The sequence below is a fragment of the Schistocerca cancellata genome, chromosome 5 (genome assembly GCF_023864275.1).
Source record: "Schistocerca cancellata isolate TAMUIC-IGC-003103 chromosome 5, iqSchCanc2.1, whole genome shotgun sequence".
Taxonomy (NCBI): Eukaryota; Metazoa; Arthropoda; class Insecta; order Orthoptera; family Acrididae; genus Schistocerca; species Schistocerca cancellata.
In genome coordinates, this window is record NC_064630.1 from 441,067,740 (window position 1) to 441,082,305 (window position 14,566).

The 14,566-nt window shown below is 42.6% G+C and overlaps 1 protein-coding gene across 1 annotated transcript in view; it reads left to right on the forward strand.

The window, feature by feature from the left end:
• Nucleotides 1-10,619: 10,619 nt before the first annotated feature.
• LOC126188976 (glucose transporter type 1) overlaps nucleotides 10,620-14,566 on the forward strand; it is a 1,320,264-nt gene continuing 1,316,317 nt past the window's right edge. The window contains exon 1 of the mRNA XM_049930753.1: nucleotides 10,620-10,693. The gene's annotated coding sequence lies outside the window, so the exon portion shown is untranslated. The remainder of the gene's footprint in view (nucleotides 10,694-14,566) is intronic.

The following is a 14,566-nucleotide window of genomic DNA, read 5'->3' on the forward strand; positions in this document are numbered from 1 at the left end:
CCTACTCCAGTCTTCGTGGTGTGGGGAGCCATCAATTACAACTTGCCGTCACAATTGGTGTTTCTGCTTACTACAGTACACTACTGTCCACTAAAATGGCTACGCCACGAAGATGACGTGCTACAGACGCGAAATTTAACCGACAGGAAGAAGATGCTGTGATATGCAAATGATTAGCTTTTCAGAGCATTCACACAAGGTTGGCGCCGGTGGCGACCCCTACAACGTGCTGACATGAGGAAAGTTTCCAGCCCATTTTTCATACACAAACAGCAGTTGACCGGCGTTGCCTGATGAAACGCTGTTGTGATGCCTCGTGTAAGGAGAAGAAATGCATACCATCACGTTTCCGACTTTGATAAAGGTCGGATTGTAGCCTATCGTGATTGCGGTTTATCGTATCGCGACATTGCTGCTCGCGTTGGATGAGATCCAATGCCTGTTAGCAGAAGATGGAATCGGTGGGTTCAGGAGGGTAATACGGAACGCCGTGCTGGATACCAACGGCCTCATATCACTAGCAGTCGAGACGACAGGTATCTTACCGCATGGCTGTAACGGATCATGCAGCCACGTCTCGATCCCTGAGTCAACAGATGGGGACGTTTGCAAGACAACAACCATCTGCACGAACAGTTCGACGATGTTTGCAGCAGCATGGACTATCAGCAAGGAGACCATGGCTGCGGTTACCCTTGACGCTGCATCACAGACAGGAGCGCCTGCGATGCTGTACTCAACTATGAACCAGGGTGCACGAATGGCAAAACGTCATTTTTTCGGATGAATCCAGGTTCTGTTTACAGCATCATGATGGTCGCATCCGTGTTGGGCGACATTGCGGTGAACGCACATTGAAAGCGTGTATTCGTCATCGCCATACTGGCGTATCACCCGGCGTGATTGTATGGGGTGCCACTGGTTACACATCTCGGTCACCTCTTGTTCGCATTGACGGCACTTTGAACAGTGGACGTTACATTTCAGATGTGTTACGACCCGTGGCTCTTCATTCGATCCCTGCAAAACCCTATATTTCAGTTGGATAATGCTCCACAGCATGTTGCAGGTCATGTACAGGCCTTTCTGGATGCAGAAAATGTTCGACTGCTGCCCTGACCAGCACATTCTCCAGATCTCTCACCAATTGAAAACGTGTGGTCAATGGTAGACGAGCAACTGTCTCGTCACAATACGCCAGTCACTAATCTTGATGATCTGTGGTATCGTGTTGAAGCTGCATGGGCAGCTGTAACTGTACACGCCATCTAAGCTGTGTTTGACTCAATGCCCAGGCGTATCAAGGCCGTTATTACGGCCAGAGGTGGTTGTTCTGGGTACTGATTTCGCAGGATCTATGCACCCAAATTGCGTGAAAATGTAATCACATGTCATTTCTAGTATAACATATTTTTCCAATGAATACCCGTTTATCATCTGCATTTCTTCTTGGTGTAGCAATTTTAATGGCCAGTAGTGTAACTAGTGCCCGCTACATTTCACAGGTTGTTATCCCATTGCTACTGCCATTTCTTCGACAGGAAGGTGAGGTGCTTTTTCAGCAGGATAATGCACGTACATATACGACTGCTGCTACGCAACGTGTTTTTCATGGTGTACAATTTCTCTGGCCTCGAGGGCGCCAGATCTCTCGCCAAGCGAACACATTTACGACTTGAGGAAATGAGAATTTACTCGTTCTCCAGAGCCTGCTAGAATCATTGCCGAATTGCATCAAAGGGTGCAGCATGCTTGGGACATTCTATTACGAGCTATCATTCGGCACCTTTATGATCATTTTCATGCTAGAATACACTCCTGCAGTGCTGCCAGAGTTCGATATTCCGTACATTGATGGGCACCCTTTACTGTGACGTGTGTTTTACTTGGGTTGATTTTGATATCAAATAGACCTAAAATGATGAACTACCTGACACATCACTTGTTAATAAAATTACCTTGTCCTCGTGGGTGCTGTATTTTTTTCCGGCGCTGTAGACTTCGGACGGGAAAAGGTATGATCAAACTTAATATGCACAAACGAGGCTTCGTCTCTGACAGTACGTGTGACTGTGGTTATATTCAATGAGCCACTCTGTAAATAGGTGCTCTAACAGACGTTACCCTGTTGATATAAAGTGTCTACATGAAGCATCCCACTCTGTGTACCACTGGATTGAGTCTTCTGACGTTCTTGTGTAGTCCGTGCCATGAAATGCTTATATGGTGTAAATAGTGACAAATATGTATTTTTTTGATTAGATCCATGTAATAGTTTCATTGTTGCAATTGATGCCTACAATAATAATAATAAAGATAACGACGAAATATGGTGGGATCAAGAGAGTTCACAAATTCAGTTACCTTGGGGAGATGATACAAATGGGACAGAAAATGGAACCCACACATAGAGACCTCGAAAGATGACTGGAGCATTCTGAAACACTGGAAACATCTACAAACAAAGATCGTGCTTATCACGAAATGTAAAAGAAAGACATTGTAGCGCTGTCATCAAGCCACGAACGCCAGTCATGGATCGGAAAGGTGCATTAGAAAATATCAAGAAACTAAAGAGAAGAGTGGTCAGAAAAATCCTAGGGCCCAGTAAGGTACAAGAAAGATGCAGATTGCGGAGTAGACAATGAACCGAACAGATGCCTAACATAGTACATTACATCAAGAAACATTGACTAAAATTTTACGGGAATATCAAGAGAATACCAGGCACCCGACAACCTAAACGATCTTGGAGTACACAGAACGCATTAAGAATATGATGTGATCACGGAAGTCAGAAAAGGCATGAAGGATGCTGGCATAACAGACTCACATATACAACACTAACAGACATTCAGCCACAGAGCACTAAAGTAGAAAGTAAGCGAAGAAGTCATGAAATTCAAGACTGGAACAACTCGGTCGGGAGAAAGAAAGAAAGAAACTGAGAAAGTGAAAGAAGTGTGGAGCCTGAGAAAATCTCACATCAAGTACAATATTTGTGTGGTCCTTTATGCATTTTTCTTTTCCTTCATTTTTCTCTGAAACACTTCCATTTTCTCAGAATGAGCTCTTTTCCTATTAGCTGACGATTTAACACCAGTTGTTTTTCAGTTTGTTTCAGCTGAAAACTTTTGCATTTCTTGACTACTAGTCTGAATTTGTCTCTTTTGAGTAAGGTCTCCTGTTTTATCTGCATTTGTCCTTTTTTATCTTGCCGCCCCATCGTTTTTACTTTGTCTGTTTCCTGTTTTCTACGAATGTGAGAATCTTCTTTGTCAATCTCTCTTCCTTCATTCTCCCTAGATATCCACGTCCACAGAGAGTAACACGTCTTTTTAGGGCAGAATCATTATATTCCCTTGTTTGGTCTCAAAACCCAATTTCTATATTTGTTCTTGATTGTACGTAATATTTTAACGAACTTTTTCTTTCGGTATTTTCCAAATCTTCTAATGCCCTTTTGCAAAAGTAATGTTTCCGACCCATAGAGGACTTCTGATTTACAGCATTACTTTGTCCTCCTTTTAATTGCTTCTTTTTCACTTCTTACGTTTATGCCTTCAACCAGATATTTAAAGTTATCTGTTTCCTTGATGTTGCCATGACTGGTCTTTAATATTCTTTGTGAGTTACATTCGTTGGTCATGTATTCAGTTTTTTCAAACGACGTTTGAAGAGTTGCGTTCTCAGCTATTTCCTGCAGAAGCTCCACTATTTTCTTTTGCATTCTCTGAGTTCCATCTGTTATTACGAGATCGTCTGCAAAGGTCAAACAATTTATTAGTTCTTCAGTCTATCGAACTTTATGTAGTTATAAACTTTTTGTTTTTATTTCTCTATTTTCCATTCTCTTATAACTTTTTTTCCAGCACACATCTGAATAATAATGACGACAGACTGTCTCCTTGTCTGACTCATGATACAATTTGGAATGGACTAGCAGTTGTTCCAAGAAATTTAACTTTAAATACTGTTTGGAAGAGATTTTTTAGTTATTTCCCGAGTTTTCCTATCTACTGCAAACTCCTTCAGGGTTTTGAGGAGGGAGTCTTTGTCTATCGAATAGTATACCTCTTTAAAATCAACAAAAATGAACACTATCGTTCTATTTGACATTTTCGTATACCTAATTATTTGTTTAATGTTTGGAATTTGCTCTGGAAGTTACTTGTTAGGCCTAAATCCGGCTTCTTACTCTCGAATTTGTTTACCTAATTGAGGATTTAATACATCGAGAAGAGCTTTCTAAAAGATTTTGTATTCAAAGGGAGGTAATGAAATTCCTCTGTAATTATTGATACCTGTTGTGTTTCCTTTTATGTGAAGAGTGTGAATTAATGCAACTTTCCAATTTCCTGGAATTGTTTAAGTGTCCCAGACATTATCTAGTTATTCTTTTATAACTGTGGCACCTAAATCTCCAGCAATACTTAGAATTTCTGCTTTGAGGCCATCTTCACCTGGAGCTTCTTTGTGTGATGCAACTTTTGTTTGATGTAACTTTTAACCATGTCGATAATCCGTGGTTTCGAATTTTCGTTTTGAATAGTAGCGTGGAAGTCCAATTGTTTGGTCGGTTTTTCAGAGTTCAGAAGCTTTTTGTTATATACTGGCAGTAAATAGCAGTTTTCTTCATTGTTAATTGCGAGTTTTCCAACTCGAACATAGCGATTGCGAAATGTACCGAGATGTATAGTTTTTGAATGTTTTGTAATAATCTTTTATATTTTTTAAAGTTCTTCTATACTTTTCAGTTTCTGCTTTTCAGAGCACCTCTTCTGTGGCCTAATAATTTTATCTGCTCGCTTCTTCTCAAAGGAATAGATTAATCAATTAATGCTTGTTTTCTTGCTATACCAGTTGCTCCAACGTTTCTTCTTTTGTTTAAGTGGTTCTTCAAATTTATTATTTTGTCATCTGCGCTATCTTTGTTTGTTCTCTGGAGCTATTTAAAATGCAATATGTTTAATTATTTCTGAAAAGTTGTTGTCATCAATATTCACTTCCTTAAACATCTTTTGCAAAAGCATTCATTTTCCTTCAAAGTTCAGTTTTTCATTTTTTTAGTCGCTCTGGTCTGTTTCATGGCTTTATGTTTCGGACTAAATCGCATGTGGGCCACAGTTGGGCAGTGTTCTGAATCAACTTACATTCCTCTCTTAACTCTTAATTTTCGTGATTCCTTGAAAATTTCATCTGGACATGATCAATTTGAAACTCTGCCAAGGTGGGGTCTTGTGGTATCCATATTCCTTGCTTTCTATGTAGTGTTTTGAAGTGTGTTCTCATGATTTTAAGATCGCAACACTTGCGAGGGATTGCTTACAACTTAATAAAAACAACTGAAGACATTTATTCCAACACCTACATCCAGGCAAAAATTGGTTCCAAATTAACAAGATGCGTAGCAGTTAACAGTGATTTTAGACAAGGTGACTCTTTGATCCTCCCACTTTTTAATAGTCAAGACGAGGTGATAAAAAAGGTTTTGGCTGGTAGTGTTTATAGAATGGGGAATGAAGAAATAAAAATCGTTTGTTATGCTGATGATGCAGTTCTGCTGGCAAACAACGAAGATAACTTACAGAAACTTTTACGGGTATTTAACGTGGCAGTCCAATACCTAAATATGGTCATTTCCACTAAAAAAAACCAGATGTATGACCGCATCTGTCGAACCAATTAGATGCAAACTAAAAATAAATGGGAACGTTATTCAGGTAATGACATTTAAATATCTTGCCATTGAAGTGTCCAGCAGTGGAAATGTCAAAAAGGAAGTTAGAGAACAAGTAGCAAAAGTGAACAAAGTGGCAGAGTGTTTAAATGATACTATTTGGTAAGACAAGCATGTAGGAAAACATGCGAAAGCAAGAATATACAAAACAGTAGTGAGATCAGTTATGACAAATACAGCTGAGACAAGACTGAAAACTTCAAAAACAGAAACAGTTTTTGAAGCCACGAAAATGAAAAATCTGTAAACGATTACAGGGAAGACACTGGGAGACAGAGAGAGAAGTGAGAGCATTAGAACAGTGGACTCCGTTAATGAGTGCTTACAGGAGAGAAAGCATAAATAGAACGAACACACAGATGTGTGAACGGAAGACTGTGAAAATCGTAAGGAATAAATCACCAGCTGGTAGGAAAACATGACGTGACAACCTCACAGTAGACTAAAGGGTACTGAGGAAAACAGGCTTTAGACTAGGAAGAAGAAGAAGAAGAAGAAGAAGTAGAGGAAGAAGAAGTAGAAAAAGAAGTAAATCATATTCATCTGCGTCATGTTAAAAATTGGGGTGACAGGTGGATCTGCACCTTTTCTTGGAGGCGATGATTGAATTTCGATATGTCAGCGTTTAGACAGAACGGATAAGTCATTGTTCTTAGGAGACGACGACGTGTACTTATATCAGCTGTAGAGGACTGTTCATCACCTGGAACTACAACGGAAGCATTGGGTCAGTGCATAAGTTCGTAGCGGTTTTTCAGCAGTTTTAAAACAAACACAACGGATACACGTAACTGAGATGTTAATCATCAATAATATATTCTTCTTTATTATTGACGACAGTCTGGCAAAGCTGATGTAACTTTTAGACCCTGCGATTGTAGAAATCACGTGTGTGTGTGTGTGTGTGTGTGTGTGTGTGTGTGTGTGTGTGTGTTTGTGTGTATGTAAGTACAATCTAACTTCAGCACCATTTCAGTGCAGTAATGTGTTCATTGTAAATAAGTATTATAGTAGTTCTGTTACATGTTTATTACCTTACAAATAAAAAAAAACTTTTTTCGTTTTTAATTCAGTGCATTAGTGTTTGTAAAATGATTCTTACATATAGTGTTCATTAAAAAAAGGACGATAATTCCACTTGGGACCTGTGGAAGGTACATTAGCTTTGTTTCAGTTGTAAATATTTGTCGTGTATTATTGTTTTTCTGACATGTTCTACATCCTGGAGGATCTCCTCACTAAGGATCAATTGGAATGAAAGTAAACCGAGTCTAATCTAATATTGAGGCGAAGAGCTCGTCGAGCCACGCTCGGAACGCATTTCCATCCGGAAAGCAAATTCCTTGCAGGTTGCTTGATAGGAAGCGGAATAGGTAAAGACCTAAGGGCGCAACATCTGTTGAATAAGGTGAGTGCAGAATAACTTCCCAACGCAACTCCTACATACTGTTTTTTGTCAGTCTATCCGAATGCAGGCGGCCGTTATCGTGGAGCAACATCACTTCACGCAGTCTTCCTGGTCGTTGTTATTGGTCTGCGTCTGCAAGACGTCTCAGTTACTGACAGTAATCGTCAGCAGTGATGGTTACACTTCGGGCAGGCAATTCGTAGTACACCACACTGTCGCCGTTTCACGAGAAGCTCAACATGATCTTTTGTGGAAGCGCGCATGTCTTTTTACGGGGAGTTGCTGCTTTGTTTGGGCTGGACCATTCCTTTCTTTTCCTTACGTTAGCATAAATACACTTTTTTTTCCACCAGTAACGATACATGATAGGAGTGGTCGGCGCTGTTCACGAGCCAATTGATGACGAGCAAACGTATAACAGCCTGCTGATTTTTGTGATTTTGGGTTAGAGCGTGCGGTACCCATCTAACTGATTTTTGAACCTTCCCCCATTGCGTGCCAATGTCACACGATGGTGGAATGGTCACAGTTCATCACATTCGCCAAATGGTTCAAATGGCTCTGAGCACTATGGGACTTAACTTCTGAGGTCATCAGTCCCCTACAACTTAGAACTAATTAAACCTAACTAACCTAAGGACATCACTCACATCCATGCCCGAGGCAGGATTCGAACCTGCGACAGTAGCGGTCGCGCGGTTCCAGACTGTCGCGCCTAGAACCGCTCGGCCACCTCGGCCGGCTCACATTCGCCAGTTCTCGAGTGCGCTGGTCTGGATCACTGTGGATTAACACGTTTAAACGATCTTCATCAACCCCCCGCCCCGCGTAGGTCTTCCTGAATGTGGAGAGTCACTAATGTCAAGACGACCCCTTTAAAACGAAAAAACCATTTCCTTGCCACGCTCTGTTCAGTGGCACTATGCTCATGTTGTTGTTGTTGTTGTGGTCTTCAGTCCTGAGACTGGTTTGATGCAGCTCTCCATGCTACTCTATCATCTCCCAGTACCTACTGCAGCCTACATCCCTCTGAATCTGCTTAGTGTACTCATCTCTTGGTCTCCCTCTACGATTTTTACCCTCCACGCTGCCCTCCAATACTACATTGGTGATCCTTCGATGTCTCAGAACATGTCCTACCAACCGATCCCTTCTTCTAGTCAAGTTGTGCCACAAGCTCCTCTTCTCCCCAATTCTATTCAATACCTCCTCATTAGTTATGTGATCTACCCATCTAATCTTCAGCATTCTTCTGTAACACCACATTTCGAAAGCTTCTATTCTCTTCTTGTCTAAACTATTTATCGTCCACGTTTCACTTCCATACATGGCTACACTCCATACAAAAACTTTAAGAAACGACTTCCTGACATTTCAATCTATACTCGATGTTAACAAATTTCTCTTCTTCAGAAACGCTTTCCTTGCCATTCCCAGCTTACACTTTATATCCTCTCTACTTCGACCATCACCAGTTATTTTGCCCCCCAAATAGCAAAACTCCTATACTACTTTAAGTGTCTCATTTACTAATCTAATTCCCTCAGCATCACGCGACTTAATTCCACTACATTGCATTATCCTCGTTTTGCTTTTGTTGATGTTCATCTTATACCCTCCTTTCAAGGCACTGTCCATTCCGTTCAACTGCTCTTCCAAGTCCCTTGCTGTCTCTGACAGAATTACAATGTGATCAGCGAACCTCAAAGTTTTTATTTCTTATCCATGGATTTTAATACCTACTCCGAACTTTTCTTTTGTTTCCTTTACTGCTTGCTCAATATACAGATTGAATAATATCGGGGATAGGCTACAACCCTGTCTCACTCCCTTCGCAACCACTGTTTCCCTTTCATGTCCCTCCACTCTTATAACTGCCATCTGGTTTCTGTACAAATTGTAAATAGCCTTTCGCTCCCTGTATTTTACCCATGCCACCTTCAGAATTTGAAAGAGAGTATTCCAGTCAACATTGTCAGAAGCTTTCTCTAAGTCTACAAATGCTAGAAACGTAGGTTTGCCTTTCCTTAATCTTTCTTCTAATATAAGTCGTAGGGTCAGTATTGCCTCACGTGTTCCAATATTTCTACGGAATCCAAACTAATCTTCCCCGAGGTCGGCTTCTATCAGTTTTTCCATTCGTCTGTAAAGAATTCGCGTTAGTATTTTGCAGCTGTGACTTATTAAACTGATAGTTCGGTAATTTTCACATCTGTCAATATCTGCTTTCTTTGAGATTGGAATTAGTATATTCTTCTTGAAGTCTGAGGGGTATTTCGCCTGTCTCATACATCTTGCTCACCAGATGGAAGAGTTTTGTCAGTGTTGGTTACATCTCGGGAAAGCAATTCGTAGTACGATGACGAGCAAGCAGAGATGCACATATGGCCACCTGCTAATTTTTGTGATTTTGGGTTAGAACGTGCAGTACCCATGTAACTGATTTTTGAACCTTCCCCCATTGCTTGCAAATGTCACACGATGGTGGAATGGTCACATTCGTCAGTTCTCGAGCACGCTGATCTGGATCATTGTGGATTAACGCGTTTAAATGATTTTCATCAAATCCCTCCGTAAGTCTTCCTGAATGTGGAGAGTGACTAATGTCAGGACGACCCCATTAAAAAGAGAAAACCATTTCCTTGCCACGCTCTGTCCAGTGGCACTATGCCCATACACGGTGCTAATGTGCCGGACGGTGTGGCCGAGCGGTTCTAGGCACTTCGGCCCGGAACCGCGCTGCTGCTACGGTCGCAGGTTCGAATCCTGCCTCGGGCATGGATGTGTGTGATGTCCTTAGGTTAGTTAGGTTTAAAAAGTTCTAAGTTCTAGGGGACTGATGACCTCAGATGTTAAGTCCCATAGTGCTCAGAGCCATTTGAACCATCTGAACGGTGCAAATGTTTCTGTCAATGTCAGCTGCTGTCACCCCTGTATTGAACTCAAACAGAAGAATATGTCGGAAATGATCCGATTTCTCCACTTGCCACTCCATTACCTAGTATCCATTGCTCCACTCACTACCTCGAAATGACGATATGTAAACTCAGATAGCAACAATGAACTACAAATAAAAAATTACAGTCGATAAAGAGCCTATAGCAACTGGAAGAACAAGATGTAAAAAACGATACAAATTTGGGCACCAACCTAATAACTCGGGTGCCATTTGGGGCGCCCGGCAGCGCCGAGCCCACCCTCTGCCGGGGAGTCGCGGAACTGCGGGGCGCGTGTGGCGCGCGCCCAGTGCTGCTACCCTGCGGCCGAGGGCGAGGCGGTGGCGGCCGCGGCAGCGGCTATCGATTGCGGCGCGAAGGGCGGTGCGCAGCGCAGCGCAGCGCGGGGCAGCGGGCGCAGAGGGCAGGGGCAAGGCGAAGGCGGGCAGCAGCCGGCCACAGCGCAGCGGCGAGCGGCTGAGCGGCAGCAGGCAGCAGCAGGAGGAGTGCGTGCGGGTGCCCGGGCGGTAGCGCGCTACATCTGGCTCAGCTCTCCAGGCATGACGCGGCCCGCGCCGCCGGCCCAAGCCAGCTCGGCTCCGGCTCCAGGTAAGCGCGCCGGCCGCTCCCACGCACATTGATTAGCGACACACACCTCGCCCTGGCCGCTGCGCCCCGACCGCGTGCTCCTTGCCGCCCGCACGAATCGAGCGGCACCGCTCCGTCACTCGCGGGCACGTTTCTCGTCGCCCTCCTCTCCTAACGAGCTCGTCAGGCAGGCGGAGTTTTGCCCTCGACGAGCGCCTGCTCCGATTCTGCTCGTGGCTAAGCGGCCGCACGTCCTTTCCAGCCAACCATCTACTTGCTGCAGCGTTCGTGTCTGCAGACAATACCGAAAGAGTCAGTACGGAGATCCGTACTGTGGAAGAGCTTCCGATACTACTATGTCGCTAGGTGTCACGTGACAGTATCCCTGCTCAGCCCCCTATTTTAGTCTACTCGCATCACTGCACTGTAACATTCTAGTACAGTGGCGCGTGACCTGGATGTTGCAAGTTCAGATCCTCGAAGCGGAAAAATCCTGCACCACATATTCGACTGCCAAGACGAGGACAGATGGTGGCGTACAGTTCCCGATCGCCGGATTACACACCAATGTTTCACGTTAAATCTCTAAACTTCTCAGTAGCGTCTTGAGGAGTGAGAGCATGTGAGCTGTTGGTGGTTATTCTCCTATCGTAGGGTTACGTTAAGCTCGACGACCCGTTGGTGAAGTTGGAAAGGAGTAGATTATGATGATTCACCGCTTTCCACCCTCTCTCATCATCATTGTCAACAACATTAACATGTCACTGCAATCTGCAGGTGCCTGTAAATCACCCGAATTTTTCCTGCTGATTATAGCGTAGGATTTGACTCACTATTCCCGATTATTTTATCTTCGCCCAACTGAGCTTACCTCTACCTGACACACGTCATCTCCTCTATTGCTCTTCCCACAAACAGTGCACGCGTGATTATATATATATCGGTTCTGCACATTCCGACCCTTTCCGTCACTACGGCAAAGCAGAGTTAGTAGGAAACCAAATAAGGATGTCTGAATAATGCCTGGCGGTAGGGTGTGGCGGAGTTGACCTTGAATTTTATTGTCTTTTTATACGTGTCTCTAAAATAAGTTCAGTGGCACTAACGTTGTGTCGGCCAGTGCGACTGAAACTCACTCTTTCAATGAATTTCTTTGAAAATTATATGAAGGTAGCTGTTTGTTCGAATATTGACTACGGAAGTAAATTTACCGGGTTCTACTCCACGGCCGAGGAGAGATTTCTTGGTGTTACCTTTACGTGATACAGAGAAGAGTGACATTCCCGTCATTATCCATTTCTGCTGCGTTGTTTCCACTGCGCGGAACTGTTATCTTTGTATTCAGTTCGGCGGCAATCCCTGTATCTTTCTTCGAATCGTGCGCACTGTACCAACTTGCTAACGGATCTGACGTTCTCTGTTGTATGTAACATTTCAGGTAATTCGAATTTACCGTTGCGACAAATCGGTTTGCAGAATTCTAATGACGAGGCGGGCGGAAAGTTGCAGGTGTTTGACATGTTAACAGTATCGCTGTTTCTAATGACGAAGTTGCTCCGACATTATTTCTCGATAGAAGTTTGGCATTAAGGGAAATTTTTTATACTTAAACTTGTGCATTATACCGCAGCAAAGACTGCATTGTTTATGTGAAGCTAGTCGGTGGGACATCGAGTGTTAGATTCCACGTTTAGTAATCCTTCCAGCAGAATATGAAAAGTTCGTGGTTTCCTATTCTGGACAGGACAAGTCAAGGGTATGGTCAGAGCCCAATGAATTCTATTTAGGTTAAAACGCGTAGTCTGTGTAGCTGACAGCTCTATCCACCCATAATCTATATTCGTCCAATATTTTGGTTGTCTGTAGAGAATAAAAAAAGACACCCGAGATATTTCAAATGGCACATTCAAACATACGACGCTTAGGGCTTAACTTATCACGGACATCACCTATGCTAGAGGCGGAATACTAGATAGGTTCGAAAGAATGGCGGAGGGAATTGGTCGCCGCCCATTTCAGGAAGCGTCCTGGCATTCACCTAAAATAATTTATGGAAAGTACACAACTCTATTTTAAATACGAGTGTATTATCACAGCCGTTGTGCCGCCACGCTTGGTGCCGACAACGAGATTTTGACTGTCGAGAGACGGTAGTTTCCATAACTATGTCGCCATAATTACTGCTCATTGTGTACTACATGGCGGATAGTAATTCGTACCGTAATTAACCACCCTCTGCCTGCGCGTGGAATATGGGAAAGATAATTGTTTATGTACCTATGTAAACTCCCTCTTCTCTGTTATTTTCTACTCATGATCCTTAAGCAAGATATAAGAAGGAGACAAAAATGTGTTACAGACATTTTAAATGTAAATTTGCAAAGGTTGTGAAAGACGGTTTGTTCTGCAAGTTTACTCGTACGGGTTGAATGAAACTGTAAATGTAAAATATTGTGTGAATAGTTTACGCTGACAGATCTCACGCTGGACACCGTTTCCCTCCGCTCTGCAGATTCAGCTCATATCGTTGCCTCCTCCACCACGTATGCGGACGCTCCTGACCCGGATGCATATTCACATGGCCGCTATTTTTTGTTATTCACCACCTATTTTGGACGACATCATTAGCAAGAGAACCCTAATGCTGAATATTTCCAGATTTTAGCGGGATACAGTTTTTGGAGGCACTCGGATATTACTTGTAGTGACTTGTGATGAACAACAAAAACATATGTGTAGTATAGGTGAAGCGGGAAAAGATGAAGTGGTTTGTTGGATATCTGCTATTTATTTAGTAATGTAAACAGAAACCATCCATTACTAGAGGCCACGAGACGTTTCTGCCCTGATTCAGAGCTTATCCCCTGATGACCTACTTGCATCTGAGTTGTGAAAACAATAATTCCTTTTATTTTTTTGTTACATTTCAGAACCTGAGCGTCAATGATGTTATTATAGATACAATACAGGTTCTGATTTTTCAACGACTGGGATAGAAATCAATCGTAATCTTGTACAAGCGTCTGGCCAAACTCTATTACAGAAACTCAGCCAAATAGAAATAATGTTAGCGAAAATGAAACCTATATCATAGATATTTGGGATTCAGGTGCATTCAGCCGCAAGTGTGCCATTTCGTTCGGTAGCACTGATTGTACTCAAGCATCACACAGTTTCGAGGGGATTGTAAAGCTACTGTCTCAAATGCGGTTGCGATTTAGGTGCTGGTTCTGCTTATTATTCACTAGTAATTCATCAGTAAATATGTAGTCGCTTTAGGATTTCAGTGTTGTACTTCCGTTTTTGTTTTATGTGATAAATATCACATGTGAGAATTCTGTTAATATTTGGCGTTGTTTGACACTGTACAAATATATTCTTGTAAAATAAAACTATTCCGATCTACTTAAACGTTGTTCTGTTCTGTATCAAGCAAGTGTCCAACAAAATTCACCTTTTTTGCAATATTCTTTACTATTTTTTCCGAGAGTACCGGTTAGTTAAGACGGTAACACCTCATGTACATATTTCATATGCTGCATACGATATGCCGGTCTAGTTGGTCCCACTAGCTAAGGCAAATTACCGGTAATCAAAGGACCTCAGATTTAAAACTCAGGTGTGGGAATGTGTAGTTTGTTTTCATCATCTCTTATATTGTCATTTGATGACAGCCAGTGAACTGATTGGCACAGTGACCTTTCACTGAATCACTGTCTAGAGGAAGGGCAGGAGATTAGTATATTCGATGTCTCGTCAAGGCCGGGTCATTAAAGACGGAGCTTTTTTAGGCGAGGCTGCAGAGAAGAAAGCATCTATGGTTTGTGCAAACAACCAATATGGCATTAACACGAGGCGAAACGAGGAGGGAGCCTAATTAAAAATGAGAGAGGG